Consider the following 16,877-nt stretch of genomic DNA (forward strand, 5'->3'; position numbering starts at 1 on the left):
CTCTTTGTCGATAAGACTGTTGATGCTTGCTTCTGTATCTGAGTTGTGTGGAGATGATAAGTCGACTATCAGTCTAAATTTTTTAGAATACTTCCCCTGTGCCACACCAATGGGGCTAACACGGTAAATGTCAAATGGAGATTCTTCATATGGACCACTCAAATATCCCTTTTCCAGTTCATGTTTGATTAATTCATCCACTATTTCAGGTTGACTTCTTGCAGAAAGTTAATTTCTACATTCTAAAGAAAACTGAGGTAACGCAGATATTCCAGTATCAAAACCATTCTTCAAACCATCTAATAAAGTATGTACAAAGTTCACATCTGGATGGTTAGCTAATTCTTGCTCAAGAATGTCAATATTTATAGGAGTCTTAGTATCAACTGTGTAATTCTTACACTCATGTAGTCATTGCTTGTTGGCATGATTGTTGTCTCTCTGTTTCACTTTCGATTTATTACAGTTTGCAAGTGCATGGTTACTCAGTTTGCAATCCGAGCATATATGGAGAAGGTTACATGAATTTCGGTGACATCCGTTGTGGCTATTAAAATTGTTGCATACTTCTTTCCCTTTGTGATTAATGCGGGGCCTGCCTTGCACGTCAAGCCGACCAGAATTGGGTTTAGTTCTGTTCTGCTCATCTATCTGGCTTCATGTTTCATTAAATTTTGTTTTAGGACAAAAATGAGTTGCATGTCCTATGCTATTACAATAATCGCATCTTACCACAGACTGCCCTGCGAATATAGTTGTAAATAACTTTGTGTCTCTGATAGACCTGTCAATTTGGATATTTCTTTGAAGAAGTAGAGCACTGGCCCTGGCTGAGAAGGCTTTGTGATACTCGTAAAACGAGGGGCCTCTGGTCATGGAGGCCATCTCTACAATGTCCCTTTCATATGCAGCCAGTTCCTCACGTCTCCATGGATATGTTGCACATAGGATGTTTTTATACTTTGCAAACACTATGATAAACTCATTCAGGGTCAAATTTCTGGATAGTCTATAATCATGGTGATTTTTTAAAACGATATAGCGTCCTTCATTCTCATTGTATTTATGTTCATCTGTCTCGTGTGGCATTATCAGAAGGGCCAAGTTAATGTCCTTACCTTGAATAATGCTGTTCCTAATGCTCGCTGACACTGTTTCAATATATGGGACCGAGTCCGACGCCACTCTGGCTACTGAGCCGTTGTCAGTTGGTACAGATGGTATCTGGCTTCTAGTGTTTGTGTGAGTGTCACTTCCTTCACTTAATCTTTTTAAGTTGCTTATTTCATTGGCCATATGAAGCATCGATTGTTTCATGCTTTCTACAGCGCTTGCAAGGGCCTCCATACTGCCGCTTTCAGATGTCAACATCCGCCCAGCCTCGTTTTGCGGTAACGACTTCCACCCAGCCTTGCTTTCGGTACGAAGATGCTGGAAGTTCGACCACAGATTCGCCATTTTGGCTGTGGTTGATAACGCCCGTTCCTCCTTCAACTGGGTTCTCATTTCCTTGCGATCTGTCCTTGTTTTGAATGTTCTCTCTGTAAATTTGAATTAATTGTGATTTCTTGAGCAATAGTGGCACAATGATATTGGCCAGTTTGAGTTTATTAACCAATTCAGCGGATGACCAATTGTCTGGCTCGTTTAGGTCCCATCTAGTCATATTTTCACTACGCGTACGCACTCTCTGAGCTTGAGAGGTGGCTTTTCTTTTCCTTCCCGTCATTGTTAATATTGAATAAAACACAAAACACAGATATTAAAGATTTAGGTCAATATTAATTATGCACGCAATGGTTCGTGTCAGTGTAAACACAAACATGCTGTTACACACGTGATAAATAGCATTTCTCACAGTTTTACTGCAAAGTTATTCCGATAAATGTGCATTGTTACACTTTACCAAACACAAGTATTGTACATCCACAAGATATATATCACTGTTATGAATGAATTAGGTATATTCCAAAGGAATCGTTAATAATTGCCGAGATGCTGACTTCGAGAATGATGGCGCTAAACTGTTGGCTTCATCCGATTGGTTAACTAAATCATGTGATGTAAATATGATACTCTGGATAATTACTATTTATATAAACAATTTTTAATGTTATTTAATTTTTAAATATTGTTTATATAAAATCATGTAGACCAGATCATATTTCAACATGCTTGTTATCACGTGATTCTCTAAGCCAATCATATTCTTAGCTTCTTGTCTAGATCTGCAACTGTCATGTTTACATCTCAAAGAATTTCTTCAGATTCCTTCGGAATTTATATCGATCTCATAACTATAACTTGGATTTATGTTACTTATTTGTTATATGTGGTCTATTTTAAGTGGTGACTTCTAAACAGTATGTGACTATAGCTAGGACACACGTGCATGTATTTGTTTACATGTTACAGCTGAGTGACTTGAACTTTAGCCTTAGGCCTATAGGCCTATAAGTGAAACTGTCAACAATAAACATGACCGGAAGAAAAAGAAAACAAAGTAATAATACAGGAAGGAATGTGCGTACTCATAGCGAGAGCATCTCGAGATGGGATGTGAATGTTCCCGAAAATTGGTCGACAGCCGAGTTAATTCAGAAACTGAAAGACGCTAATATTGTAGTGCCAGCTTCGTTAAGGAAATCTCAATTAGTGCAAATTTATCGGGATAATGTCCAAAATGATCAACAAGATCTTAACAGACTAATTTCAGACGAAGGAAGATTCGACCTAAGCGAGAGTCAAAATGGCGGAGGAATAAGTGAACTTCCGGCATCTTCAGAGACAGTCCGCGAGAACAAGGCTGGCAGAAGTCAACAAGTGAAACGAAAATAGAGGCACTGAGTCATGCTATAAACAATATCCAGCAATCGCTTGTGTCATTGACAAATGTTGTTGGCAATTTACAACAGCAAAACCCAAGCTATAATGCATCATTATTGGAAACAGACAGAACCAGTATACCATGCTTTCGTGTTCCATTGGATTCTGTTCCGTATGTTGAGACCGTGTCCACCAACCTTAGGAATAACATCATCCAAGGTAAGGATGTCAATTTGGCTGCGTTACTTTTGCCTCACGAAAATGAGGAACATAAATTCTAAGATACAGAAGGTCGCTATATATTACTGAAACAAAATTCTGATGCCAGATTACAGAGAAATTTAACTATAAGTGAGTTTATATTGGCATTCTCTAAATACAAAAACATTATCTGTGAAGTATATCCTGAGAGAAGGATAGAACTGGATGCATATGAATGGGATATCGTTGAGATGGCATCCATGACACGTGGTTCAGCCTTCTATGATTACCACAAGGTTTTTTCAGCGAGAGCCAGCGCCCTTCTACTACAACGAAACATCAGAGTTGACTGGTCGATTAGAGATACAAAACTGTTTACCACCATTTTTGCTGGCCAGACTGTTATAAGATGTGACAATTGCAACAGCGCTAACCATACTTCACATTTCTGTCCAAGAGGCAAGTTCCATACAGCTTCTAATAATTCACCTTCAGGTCAGAACAGGAACAGAGGACAGCAAAACCAATTGGATGTTCAAGGAAGGCCCAGAATCACTCACAGGGGCAGAGAAATATGTAACAATTTCAACAGTGACACAGGGTGCAATAGACCCTCATGTAACTTAGTACATATATGTTCAGCATGTAAGATGGGGAAGCATACCTCTACGCAATGTAAATCAATGTCAAAACAAAAAGAGAGCAACCAAAGTGAGAAACAATGACTAGTTAGTTCTTCCTTAGAGACAGTTTCTGGAAATCAAAATATTTTAACTCCAATCAACATCAAAGCATTTAAGTCAGAATTGCAACATCATCCAGACAGAAACTTTGTAGATACTTTTATTAATGGTTTGGAGAACGGATTTGATACTGGAATTTCTCAGCTGCCAACTACATCATTCGAATGCAAGAATTTAAGTTCAGCTAGGAAGAAACCAGAAGTAGTAGACACTTTACTCAAGTATGAAATTGACAAAGGTTATGTAGATGGACCATATGAGGAGCCACCTTTCGAAATCTATCGTATAAGCCCTATTGGTGTTGCTGAAGGAAAATATTCTAAGAAATACAGATTGTTAGTAGACCTCTCATCACTGCATGACTCCACATCCAAAGTTAGTATCAATAGTCTAATCGATAAGGAAGATTACTCACTGCAGTATGTCCGCATAGACAATGCCATAAGCATTTTGAAATCATTAGGTGTTAATTCTTTGATGTGCAAGACTGACATTGTGGATGCATTCAAGTTGTTACCCTTGTCAAATTGTGTTCAACCTTTTTATGGCATAAAATGGAAAAACAAATATTACTTTTACAAACGATTAGTATTTGGGTGCAGAAGTAGCCGGAAAATATTTGATATGCTCTCGCAGGCCGTTTGTTGGATTTTAACCAATAACTACAAAATCAAACATGTGCTACATTTGTTAGATGATTTCTTGACTTTGGATTCCACAGGTGAAGAAGGATTCAGGAGTATGGCTTTACTAACAATAGTGTTTAGCAAATTAGGAATTCCTATTTCGTAGAAGAAAACAAAAGGTCCATGTACAGAAATGGAATACTTGGGAATTATACTGGACTCTGTGAAAATGGAAGCACGTATTCCACCTGAAAAAATAGAGCGTATATTTTCTCTCATTGGCAATTTAGAGACAAAATGTTCCTGCACAAAAAGAGAACTTCTCAGCATATTAGGGCATTTCAATTTCGCAGCACGAATTATTCCAGCAGGTAGATCATTTATTTCGTATCTTTTAACATTGGCACATTCAGTTACTAAAATTACATCATCATGTAAATTTAACTAAGGAATGCAGAATGGACTTGTCTATGTGGGAAAAATTTTTAAAGCAGTGGAAGGGACACTCTTTCTTCTTGGAGGAAAATGTGACTTGTGCCTCAGACATATCCTTGTATACAGATGCTTCTTCTACCATTGGTTATGGAGGATACTATTATGGGGAATGGTTTCAAGGAAAATGGCCTCAAGAAATTCAAGACTTAGGTGACGGCACGTTATCTATGGCCTTGTTGGAATTGTACCCCATTGTTGTTGCTGCTGTGATATGGGGGCACAAATGGTCAGGGAAGAGAATTAAATTTTGGTGTGATAATCCGGCCACCATACAGATAATCAAAAAACGCAGATCAAAATCCCCTATGATTATGAAAATATTAAGAAAGGATATCAGCTAATAATAATTTCCTTATATTGTGTGATCATGTCCCAGGAAAGATAAACATTATTGCTGATTCTCTTTCTCATTTCCAGATGACAAGATTCGGAGAAGTAGCTCCAGCAGCAGCAGCAATGCCAGTACCAGTTCCATCCTTACAAGAATTAATCCTGTACTAGAGAAAGAGTCTAGGAACTTGTGTGAGTCATCACTTAGTGACAATACTAGGACTGCATACAGAACAGGATTTACAGTATTTTGCCAATTTCTATGATTGATGGGTGTAGAAGCGCCTAATTATCATCCACCAGAGATCTCAGAGCAAACCCTAATTTACTTTGTTACACACTGCTGCAATTCCCTAAAACTAACTTACAGTACCATCAAATTGTATCTTGCAGCCGTGAGATTCCATTACGTGAAAGCTGGTATTTCTAATCCTCTATCATATTCATTTGAAACGTGCAAGGTTGCAAACAATGATGAGAGGAATTCAAAAGCAACAGGGTTTTAAAGAGAAAAGGAGACCCATTACATACAGTGTTCTGATACAAATTCAAAACATCTTACAACGGGGTATGTTCAGTTATTTCCTAGATACCATGTTGCAAGCTGCTTGCTCTTTAGCGTTCTTTGCATTTCTTCGATGCTGGAAATTTACAGTGAACAATCTTAAGCAAGACAATTTATTGTGTGTGGAAGACGTAGTCATGGATCCAGATTTCAAGGCTTATACCCTCATGCTCAAACGATCTAAAACAGACCCTTTTTGTAAAGGAATTCAGATCCATCTATTTCAATCAGGTCAAGCTGTATGCCCAGTTCAGTGCATGTTAAAATACTTAAACCTTCGACGAAAGTGGTGCAATTGTGTCATGTCTTCAGCCTTATTCTTGGATGAAAGTGGAAATCCATTATCAAGACATTTCTTCATTACTAAATTAAAGCAGATACTCAAATCACTTGGTTTGGATGACGAGAAATTCAATGGTCACTCATTCAGAATAGGAGCTGCTACCTCTGCTGCCAGTGGCCAATTGGAAGACCACCTGATCAAAACTTTAGGTAGATGGAGTTTGGACTGTTATACCAGATACATCCGCTCTGATGATCAAACTTTGTCATGTGCCCAAAAGGCGATGTGTTGTCATAAACTTTCTAAGAAGGACTAGCAGTTTGTTTAATAATGGAAAGTTTTGTATATGTAGTTTAAGAGAAGTTAGCATGTAATTTTTAACAATTTATGTTCACATCATGTTGAAAATATTCTGGTAGTTTTTGATGAAGTACTAGCTGTATGTTTAATAATGAACAGTTCTGTGTATGTAGTTTAATTAGAGTAGCATGTAATTTCTAACATCTTATGCTCACCTCATGTTGACAATACTCTGTTACTGTTAGCATTTTAGTTGATGTCTTCAATTTGACTGTTGTAAGAATTCAGTAATTCTATGAAGATTGAAGTTGTTAAACTAAATATTTGTTTTCAATTGTTGTGTCAATAATGGTGTATTTAATGAACGAATATAATAGGAATGTCCCAACATATTAAGGTGGCATTTTGAACTGAAGTTAAAGGTTATTGACATGTAGTGTATTATGTGAAAAATTATTTCAAGAAGATGATTTTGCTTTTGGTGTATCTATGTTCATTTGAATCTTTAATGTTTTTGGTATCAGATCAGAGTGGTGGTGTTGGGTTATTCCTTTTGGGGCTCTCAGCTATTATATTAACATTATAATAACTTCGTTTGGGCATTTCACACTTGGTCAAGTGTGTTATTTAACCCCAAAAGAAATTTGTTTATTTTAAATCCATTTTAGCTCCATTTTTACACACACACACAGGCCATCGGCCGCATTCACTCCAGGCCATCGGCCTTTCACTGTCCCAAGGCCATCGGCCATTAACACGCATGCAAGGCCATCGGCCTAACTCACTCATGGCCATCAGCCTCACACTGTCACTAGGCCATCGGCCTCACATACATGGGGGCCTACAGCCCACCACATATACAAGCCATTGGCTACCATATTTCGGCCATCGGCCTATTACACGATGCATTTTAACAATGCCCTGTTGTATCAGGTTTGTTGCCTGATAGTTAGTGTATATAACTAAGTACTGTAAATATATTATTGCGTGTCTAATTATACCCGCACTTTCTAAAGAAAGTTCGGGTATATTGTTGTTACTCATGTCTGTCCGTCCGTCCGTCCGTCTGTCACACTCTTATTTCTCAAACTCCTCTTACATTTTACACAGTAGCCTAATCATCTTTTCGGAGATGTTTGGTGGTGTCATGTAGATGTGCAGTAAAGTTTCGGAATTTTCATGTTCACCCTGGGGGTCAAATGGGGGTCGAAAAATGACGTTTTTTATGCAAAAAGCCCCTGGTTCCCTGAACTCCTCTTACATTTTACACAGTAGCCTAATCATCTTTTGGGAGATGGTTGGTGGTGTCATGTAGATGTGCAGTAAGGTTTCGGAATTTTCACCCTGGGGGTCAAATGGGGGTCGAAAAATGATGTTTTTTATGCAAAAAGCCCCTGGTTCCCTGAACTCCTCTTACATTTTACACAGTAGCCTAATCGTCTTTTGGGAGATGGAAAAAAATGGCCCCTCCCTAACCCATGGGGTTATGATTTGTACAAACTTGAATCTACACTTCTTGGGAATGTTTCCATATTAATCATGCTTTTGTTGTTCTTAAAAAGAAGAATTTTGAAGATTTTTTTTCCTTTTAAATCTCTATAAAACTTTGATCCCTTATTGTGGCCTGACCCTATCCTCGGTGGTCATGATTTGAAAATTAGAAATATGTCCATAGGACATAAATGCCCCGCCGAATGTATATTACTAATGCAACATGAAAATTTGTATGAGTGTATGAAGTTTGATGAGAATATCTTGAACAGTTTCTTTAAAATTGAAACTAAAATCTAAAAAAAATGGATATAGATGATAAATTCTCACAAAATAATGTATAAGTGCATGCTTACATAAAAATATCTTAGATTGTTTCTTTAAAACTAAGCAAAATACAAATTAAAGAGAAGGGAGGTCAAGGTCACAGGAAAATGCAAGGTGAAAAATTTTTGATGCAGTTGAATAGCTCTCACTAATACATATCAGCATATTAGGTTTGATAAAAATATCTTGAATGATTTATTTAAAACTGAGCTTAACACTTATTTGAGAAAAGAGAGGTCAAGGTCAAAGGAAAGGTTGAGGTCAAAATGCTGATGCAGTTGAAAAGCTTATATCACTATGTATTTACTATTAGCATAGAAGTTCAATAAAAATATCAGAAATGGTTTATTTAAAACGTAGATAAACACTAATTTAAAAAAAGTGAGGTCAAGGTCAAAGGAAAAGTCAAGGTCAAAAAAGTTGATGCAATTGATATCTCTCAGCAGTATATATCAGCATATGAAGTTTGATAAATATATCTTGTTTATTCAAAACTGATCTAGACACTAATTTAAGAAAAGTAAGGTCAAGGTCAAAGGAAAAGTCAAGGTCAAAAATTTTGATGCAGTTGAAAAGCTTACATCAGTATGTATCAGCATATGACGTTTTATTGAAGTCTGACATGACAAACACTATATGCCCCGGCCATATTCATGGCAGGGCATAAAAAACTTGAATCTACACTATATGAGGATGTTTCCATATCAAAATGACTAACAAGCAAATTCAAAGAATTGTGGTCCCCTGCTTTCCGTGTCCTAGTGGATGGGATGCCATTATTTATGACATATTGTTTCAAATATGCAGGCCTTATCATATGTCATTCAAAAGTAATCACCAAAGTTAAAATTTTTGAAAATTAGGTAAAACATTAAGGTCAAGGGGTAAAAAAATCATAGCATGCTTGGAAACATCTTGTTACAGGTAATGTACATGTCAAATATAAAAGTCCTATCTCTTCTCAGTCAAAAGTTATAAGGAAATATAACATTTTTGAAAAGTAGGTTAAACTTCAAGGTCAATGTCACAGAGTCAAAAGTCATGATATATTTAGAAAGGTCTTGTCACAGGTAATATACATGTATAATATGAACGCCCTATCTTTTCTCTTTCAAAATGATCATTTAAAATAATGTTAAATTTTTTGAAAAGTAGGTCAAACTTCAAGGTCATGGGTTCAAAAATCATGGTATGTTTAGAAAGTTCTTGTAGGTAATGTACATGTGAAATATGAAAGCCCTATCTCTTATTATTCAGAAGTTATGATGAAGGTTAAATTTATTGTGACAGACGGACAGACTGACAAATGGACAGACTGACAGACAAATGAGATTTAATGTCCCCTAGGTCCCTTTTGTGAAAACGGACGACAATAATGCCCTTGCTAGCTGTTCATGAGAAGAAGATTTATGATGGGAAAAATCCCCTGCATTTTTCTATGTAAATCATTGGATCCCCATATGTGGCCCCACCCTACCCCAGTGGGTCATAATTTTAACAAATTTGAAGCTACACTAAGTCTATGTAAAGAAAGTTTCAACTTTTTGGGCCCAGTCAGTGGTTCTTGATAAGACTTTTTAGCTCACCTGAGCCAAAGGCTCAAGTGAGCTTTTCTGATCAAAATTTGTCCGTTGTCTGTCGTTGTCATTGTCGTTGGCGTCGTCGTTGTTGTAAACTTTTCACATTTTCATCTTCTTCTCCAGAACTACTGGGCCAATTTCAACCAAACTTGCCACAAAGTATCCTTGGGTAAAAGGGATTCAAGTTTGTTCAAATGAAGGGCCACGCCTTCTTCCAAGGGGAGATAATTAAGAATTCGTGAAAAATTAATGGCATCATTAAAAAATCTTCTTCTCAAGAACCACTGTGCTTGAAAATATGAAACACATGTGGAAGCATCCTCAGGTAGTGTAGATTCAAATTTGTTCAAATCATGACCCCTGGGGGTCGGGTGGGGCCACAATGGGCGATCAAAGTTTAACATAGGAATATATAGGAATAATCTTTAAAAATCTTCTTCTCAAGAACAGCAAAGCCATGATTGGTCATATTTATATGGTAGCATCCTCAGATAGTGTAGATTCAAGTTTGTTCAAATCATGACCCCCGGGGGTCGGGTGGGGCCACAATGGGCGATCAAAGTTTTACATAGGAATATATAGGAAAAATCTTTAAAAATCTTCTTCTCAAGAACAGCAAAGCCATGATTGGTCATATTTACACGGAAGCATCCTCAGGTAGTGTAGATTCAAGCTTGTTCAAAACATGACCTCTGGGGGTCAGGTGGGGCCACAATGGGCGATCAAAGTTTTACATAGGAATATAAAGGAAAAATCTTTTAAAAATCTTCTCAAGAACAGCAAAGCCATTATTGGTCATATATATATGGTAGCATCCTCAGATAGTGTAGATTCAAGTTTGTTCAAATCATGACCCCCGGGGGTCGGGTGGGGCCACAATGGGTGATCAAAGTTTTACATAGGAATATATAGGAAAAATCTTTAAAAATCTTCTTCTCAAGAACAGCAAAGCCATGATTGGTCATATTTACACGGAAGCATCCTCAGGTAGTGTAGATTCAAGCTTGTTCAAATCATGACCTCTGGGGGTCAGGTGGGGCCACAATGGGCGATCAAAGTTTTACATAGGAATATAAAGGAAAAATCTTTAAAAAATCTTCTCAAGAACAGCAAAGCCATGATTGGTCATATATATATGGTAGCATCCTCAGATAGTGTAGATTCAAGTTTGTTCAAATCATGACCCCCGGGGGTCGGGTGGGGCCACAATGGGCGATCAAAGTTTTACATAGGAATATATTGGAAAAATCTTTAAAAATCTTCTTCTCAAGAACAGCAAAGCCATGATTGGTCATATTTACATGGAAGCATCCTCAGGTAGTGTAGATTCAAGTTTGTTCAAATCATGACCCCCGGGAGTTGGGTGGGGCCACAATGGGCGATCAAAGTTTTACATAGGAATATATAGGAAAAATCTTTAAAAATCTTCTTCTCAAGAACAGCAAAGCCATGATTGGTCATATTTACATGGAAGCATCCTCAGGTAGTGTAGATTCAAGTTTGTTCAAATCATGACCTCTGGGAGTCGGGTGGGGCCACAATGGGCGATCAAAGTTTTACATAGGAATACATAGGTTAAATCTTTAAAAATCTTCTACTCAAGAACAGCAAAGCCATGATTGGTCATATTTAAATGGAAGCATCCTCAGATAATGTAGATTCAAATTTGTTCAATTCATGACCCCCCCCCCCCCCCCCCCCCCCCCCCCCCCCCGAACCACTTTTTTATTTAAACTTTTCAACCTTTCAAGACTGAACTGATTTCTGCTTTTTCCTAGCCATAGTGCTCAGGTGAGCGATGTGGCCCCTGGGCCTCTTGTTTAAAATGTTACCACCAAATTTTCACTAATTCTTGATTATCCCCCCTTGAAAGAGGGTGTGACCCTTCACTTGAACAAACTTGAATCCCCTTTACCCGAAGATGCTTTGTGTCAGGGTTGGTTGAAATTGGCCCAGTGGTTCTAGTGAAGAAGACAAAAATGTGAAAAGTTTACAGGCGGACAGATGGATGACAAACAAAATGTGATCAGAAAACCAGAAAAACTCAAGTGAGCTAAAAACTGATGATCACAAGTACTTGGAAAGAGTTACAGTATTTGAAAAGCATTTTTTTTTTCATACATTGTTTTCAGAAGCTGAAAAGGTATGACTTGTATCCATGTTGAAAAAACTTCACATTTCAGAAAACAGTATGATTAAAAATAGTTAATCAAGGTGCTTTGAGTAGCAAAATAAGCTAAACTGGTATAGCTAATTCAACCACAGAGCTTAATTAGTGAATTTTAAAATGCACAACCTTTTCAACTCTTAATCATTCTTAAAATATTTATATCATCATTTCTGATTCAAGGGAGAACTAGAGATATGATCAGAAGTATATCCGTTGACTAATAAACATGTACATGTATATTGTGTTTTTTAAGTCATTAATGTTTGTTTGTTGTTAAATATCCCTCTTGGGAATTTTTCACTCATACGGAGACACCACCACTTAAAAATAATGAAGACGTACAAGTCGGATTTGAGGTTAACATTCATTTTAGGAGTTTTCAACAATTAAGACGTAAAGAGATAACTCCTTCCCCTTGCCCCTTCCCCTTCCCAGACCCCTGTTTGTTCATGTATGCAAACTAGTCTAATACTTTGGTTTGACATAAAAAAAATGTGAATATATACAAATAGTTTAATGGTCCATCTCTTTGAATGATTTTCATTCCTAATTCTAGGAGAGTACATGGGTTGACCCAAATTCATGAATGAAATGTCAAGTTATCTTATCATTGATGCACTTTTATTTAATTTGATGTAGTCATATTATGAACATTTACAGTTCATTAAGAGAGTGGGGATGACCTCCAGGGGTTCATAACCTTAAACCATTAGATGTACATAACATAATAACACAAGAAACAAAATTATGTATAGTCAAATGGAAAAGTTTTCTACTATTTACTAGGAGTCACATGATCATTTGTCATTTCAGGAACAGGGAGCGGCTAGGGAGATTGGAACCCCCCCCCCCCTCTTGAATTTGCAGAGTTATTTAAATAGGACTATATACTGATTTACAGAAGCAAATAAAAAATGACTTTGGATGATGCCCTCACCCTTTAAAAACATGGACCCCACCATCATTGTTTTTATTTTGTTTGTTTGTTTTTTTTTTTTTTTGCTCCTCAGGAAATTCTGGGCTGGATTTTTTTTTGACTGAGGTGTGGACCCCCCCTCCCCCGGAAAAAAATTCCCGGATCTGTGCCTGTAACTGAATGTAATGTCGACAACGGGAGATAACTCTTCAGAATGTGGCATCCAATGATCCACTCTCTACCATCGGCTCATACATTCAGTGTCTGAGAGAGAAACGAACGACAACTCTGCATAGGAGATTGCCGATGATCTTTGATCCTTTTTAAACTTTAACCTAACCATTTGCATTTCGGTTTATTTTACCCCAATCTATACTTAAACTTGTACTTACCGACTGTCATAGGTCCTGTCAACTTCATGAAATATAATCCAATTAAAACACAAAATGAATTAATTTCCACTGATATACATGTAACACTGCACCACACCATGTCACATGGCATGTGCAATCTAAAAATGATAATGGTAAAACTAGTACTAGTACTGGTAGGGTGACGCAAGCCCAATGTGATGTAGAAATTTTCAAAAAGGTGTTCACATACATGTACAGTACAAGAACAAATTTTAAATTATCATAACAAACGATGTTTTAACATAACTTTGCCATCTAGGCCTATTTCCAAAAACAGGCAAATTGTGTGTGTGTATTGGGGGGGGGGGGGGGGGGGGGTGACAAAATTGATTGGGTATGGCTTTTCAAGGAGGTTTTTGCCTAATCAAATACTAAAAAAAGTTTGCACATTTTGATAAATTCATCAAAAACGCTTTGTACTAAAATAATATTATTTGTTGTTGAGAAAATAAATTTAAAAAGTTCCAATTATGGGCCAAAAATTTATATCCCCCCCCCCTTTTATCAAAACCTAATTTACATCATTAATTAAATTCTGTTATTTCAGACTGGTAATGAATTAAGTATATGAAATGCGTATAAGAGGTTCATGGGTCACATGGTCACCTGAGCATTTTATGCTTGATTTGACGAATACATGTACTGTGTAAATTATAGAATTATTTGGACTTTTTCCTTGGTAATCCCAATATGAAGGAGTGTGCATTTAGAGGCAAACACCTTAGTGCGGGTATTACTGTCTCATGACAGCATCTAGTTTTCATGTATGGTTTGTTTCGATTTCATAATAGCTGAGTAGTTACCAGAAGGCAATTTGAATAAATTTGTAAATAATGATTTGTGTTGGTTTTATATAAAATTACATTAAAATCATGGAATAAATAGGAATAATAGCACATGTTCTTTTGTTTGTTATGGAATGTAGTAATCAGTATTGAATATATTGAGAAACACGATTGGTGTATAATGCAAATGCAGATTTTCGGTTTAAAAAAATATTTGAGTTTGTCTATACAGTAAAACTTGTTGAATCTGGATGTTGTGCATTCCGGCATGTTGTTCAGTCCGGCGTAATATTTTAGTCCCTTGAATTTTCTTTATAATTTATGTTTAATAAATGTTGTTCAATCCGGATCTTGCCTATTCTGTAAACCGGCCGCTATTTAAAGAACTAACTGCTCATAATTAGTACAAATTATCTCCTCTAATCCGGCCACTTATTTTTACCTGTGCCCGCTGGTCATTAGAGAAGTCTCGCGTGGGGTAATTATTGTCCCGTTAATGATCTATCCTGTATCGACAGTTTAGATTTTAACAAACGTGATTAAAAAAATCATCGATGGCTCAAGTACGGCGAGGAAACTCGCAAAAGAACGAGTGATAGTGATGGTTGCGTGTAGGATGTCTGTAGAAAAACTTGGAGGCTTATTCATGACCTCCTTTCTACTTTCGTTTTGCGTGCTCGACGTGCAATTCGAATTACTTCCCTTTGTGTCGCTAGTTTACAACAACCATAACGACAGAAGATTTTGGTCCAATATTCATTATAACATTTGAAATAAACAAATACCGTGTCTAAATATTCAATTTTAAAAGAAAGAAATTAATAAGGAATCTGTCCCTAACAAAATAATATTTACAGCTACGATGAGGTTTTGGAGCGTGTTCAAAACATTAAACGATTTTCAAATTTAATAAATGACCAAGAGATATAAAACTTAAACAGAAATGAAAATTCTGAAGAACAAACAAAGTTCAAAACAAACAAAATAGACGATTTTTTCAAGTGAAACCTAAAAAATGACACATTTGATAAATTATTTATTTACCACTCTTTGTTTATATCTATGTAATTTTTAACTTGCTATAACGGTTCAATTTTCTTCAATCCGGATGTTGTCTAATCCGGCGAAAAATTTTGGAACCACTGGTCACCGGATTAGACAAGTTTTACTGTATTTGGAATGCATTGAGTTAATCATTCAGAGCCTATGATGCATTAGAACTGCAGTGTTGAGACTTTGTTTACAAATATATGAAAATGTGGGATTGGGTTCGGATGTGACTGAAATAATAGGTAAGATTAAAATAAGCATCTCTGTGTGGATTGAATTAAATGTAAGTAGCATGAATCAAAATTTCAGATATGCATTTTAGGAAGAAAAAGGTGTCAATGAGAGTGTGAAAATTTATTTGCTAGGAAAAAATTGCTGTTTTTGACATATATTCGATTAATATTAATTCTAAATAAAATTGAAATAAATTCCACATACCAGAGAAAACTTTTTTTGAAAAGAGGAGTAAATTAATTATTGTTTCTGACCTTTTGGTCAAAGGTCAAGGTCATCAAAGTTCAAGGTCAAGGGTCAAGGTCATTGAGAAAATACTGGAAATAACTCTTTACTTTCTATGTTTTTTTTTTTACTTCACCATGACCGAAATTACTCCAAACAAATAAAATGTTCATTCTACACCTAAATTATTCACAACTGATCATCTCCATGAAAAACTATTCATGTTTGAGACAACTTCCGGTTTTTCGGCTGGCACTTCCAGTGAAAATAATGTGCATGTTTATAGTTTGTCTAACATCTGCAATTGCCAAACATTTCTGTAAAGAGAAAAAAAAACTTGGAAAATTCACTTTTTTGCATCGTTTCCGGTCACGACCGAAACTGACGGCAACATACAATTTTCACATGATGTAGAAAAACTGGTGACTGACTATCAGTCGTGAAAGTTTTAGACTTCAGCCGTTTACTGGTGTTGAGCAATTAGGTGAATAAAATCTCAATTTGAGGGCAGGAAAATACGTGACTGGAAGTGAATTTTACTAAGATGTCAATCTAGACATCTGCAGTCTCAATAACACATATAAAAATCATTTAAAGAACTCTATCTATAAGCGATATATATGGGAAAATTAAAAACCCCTATTAAGTAGTTTTTCTCTTATAACGGGAAGTTGTTTTTTGTGTCGTTCTTTGATCACTTCCTGTGAAAACTGGAAGTGACGGCTAACGCTCTTAACCCAAATGGTTTTGTCAACTTCTCAAGGTCTAATACTCATATAAGTTTGGTGTTCAAATCTCTTACCATTTCTGAGATCTCACTCAGACAAGTTCTCATTTTGCGGACATTTAAACGTGCGACCGGAAGTGAATTTTACAAAGAAATTTGACGTTACTCTAGACATTTGAAGTCTTGATAACATATTCTAAAATCAGTTCAAATACGTTATCTATAGAAAAAATATTTATGGGAAAGTAAAATACTCAAATTATGCAGTTTTTTGCTTATACCAGAAGTTGACGTTTTTGTTTCCGGTGGGACCAACATATTTCGAAACTACAAATAAGATGCAATAATGTAATGCAAAAAAAGATTCAAAAAAGAAAAGTTGAAATTTTGGATTTCTTTCATCACTTCCTGTGACGACCGGAAGTGACGGTTGACGCTCTTAACCCAAATGGATTTGCCTACTTCTCAAGATCTATTACTCTTATAAGTTTGGTGTCTTAATCTCTTACTGTTTCTGAGATATGACTCGGACAAAATATTTCTGAAAAAAACGGAAATCCGACATATCTGAGGACCGGAAGAGAATTTTG

General features: G+C 36.4%; 1 protein-coding gene across 2 annotated transcripts in view; it reads left to right on the forward strand.

Annotated features, from left to right (window-relative positions):
- The window catches only part of LOC133192068 (protein-associating with the carboxyl-terminal domain of ezrin-like), a 474,471-nt gene that overhangs the window by 356,914 nt on the left and 100,680 nt on the right, over positions 1 to 16,877 (forward strand). The gene's annotated exons all lie outside the window — the stretch shown is intronic.

This window comes from Saccostrea echinata, unplaced genomic scaffold (genome assembly GCF_033153115.1).
Source record: "Saccostrea echinata isolate AGI-Se365-2 ecotype Australia unplaced genomic scaffold, CSIRO_AGI_Sech_v1 ptg000025l, whole genome shotgun sequence".
Taxonomy (NCBI): domain Eukaryota; kingdom Metazoa; phylum Mollusca; class Bivalvia; order Ostreida; family Ostreidae; genus Saccostrea; species Saccostrea echinata.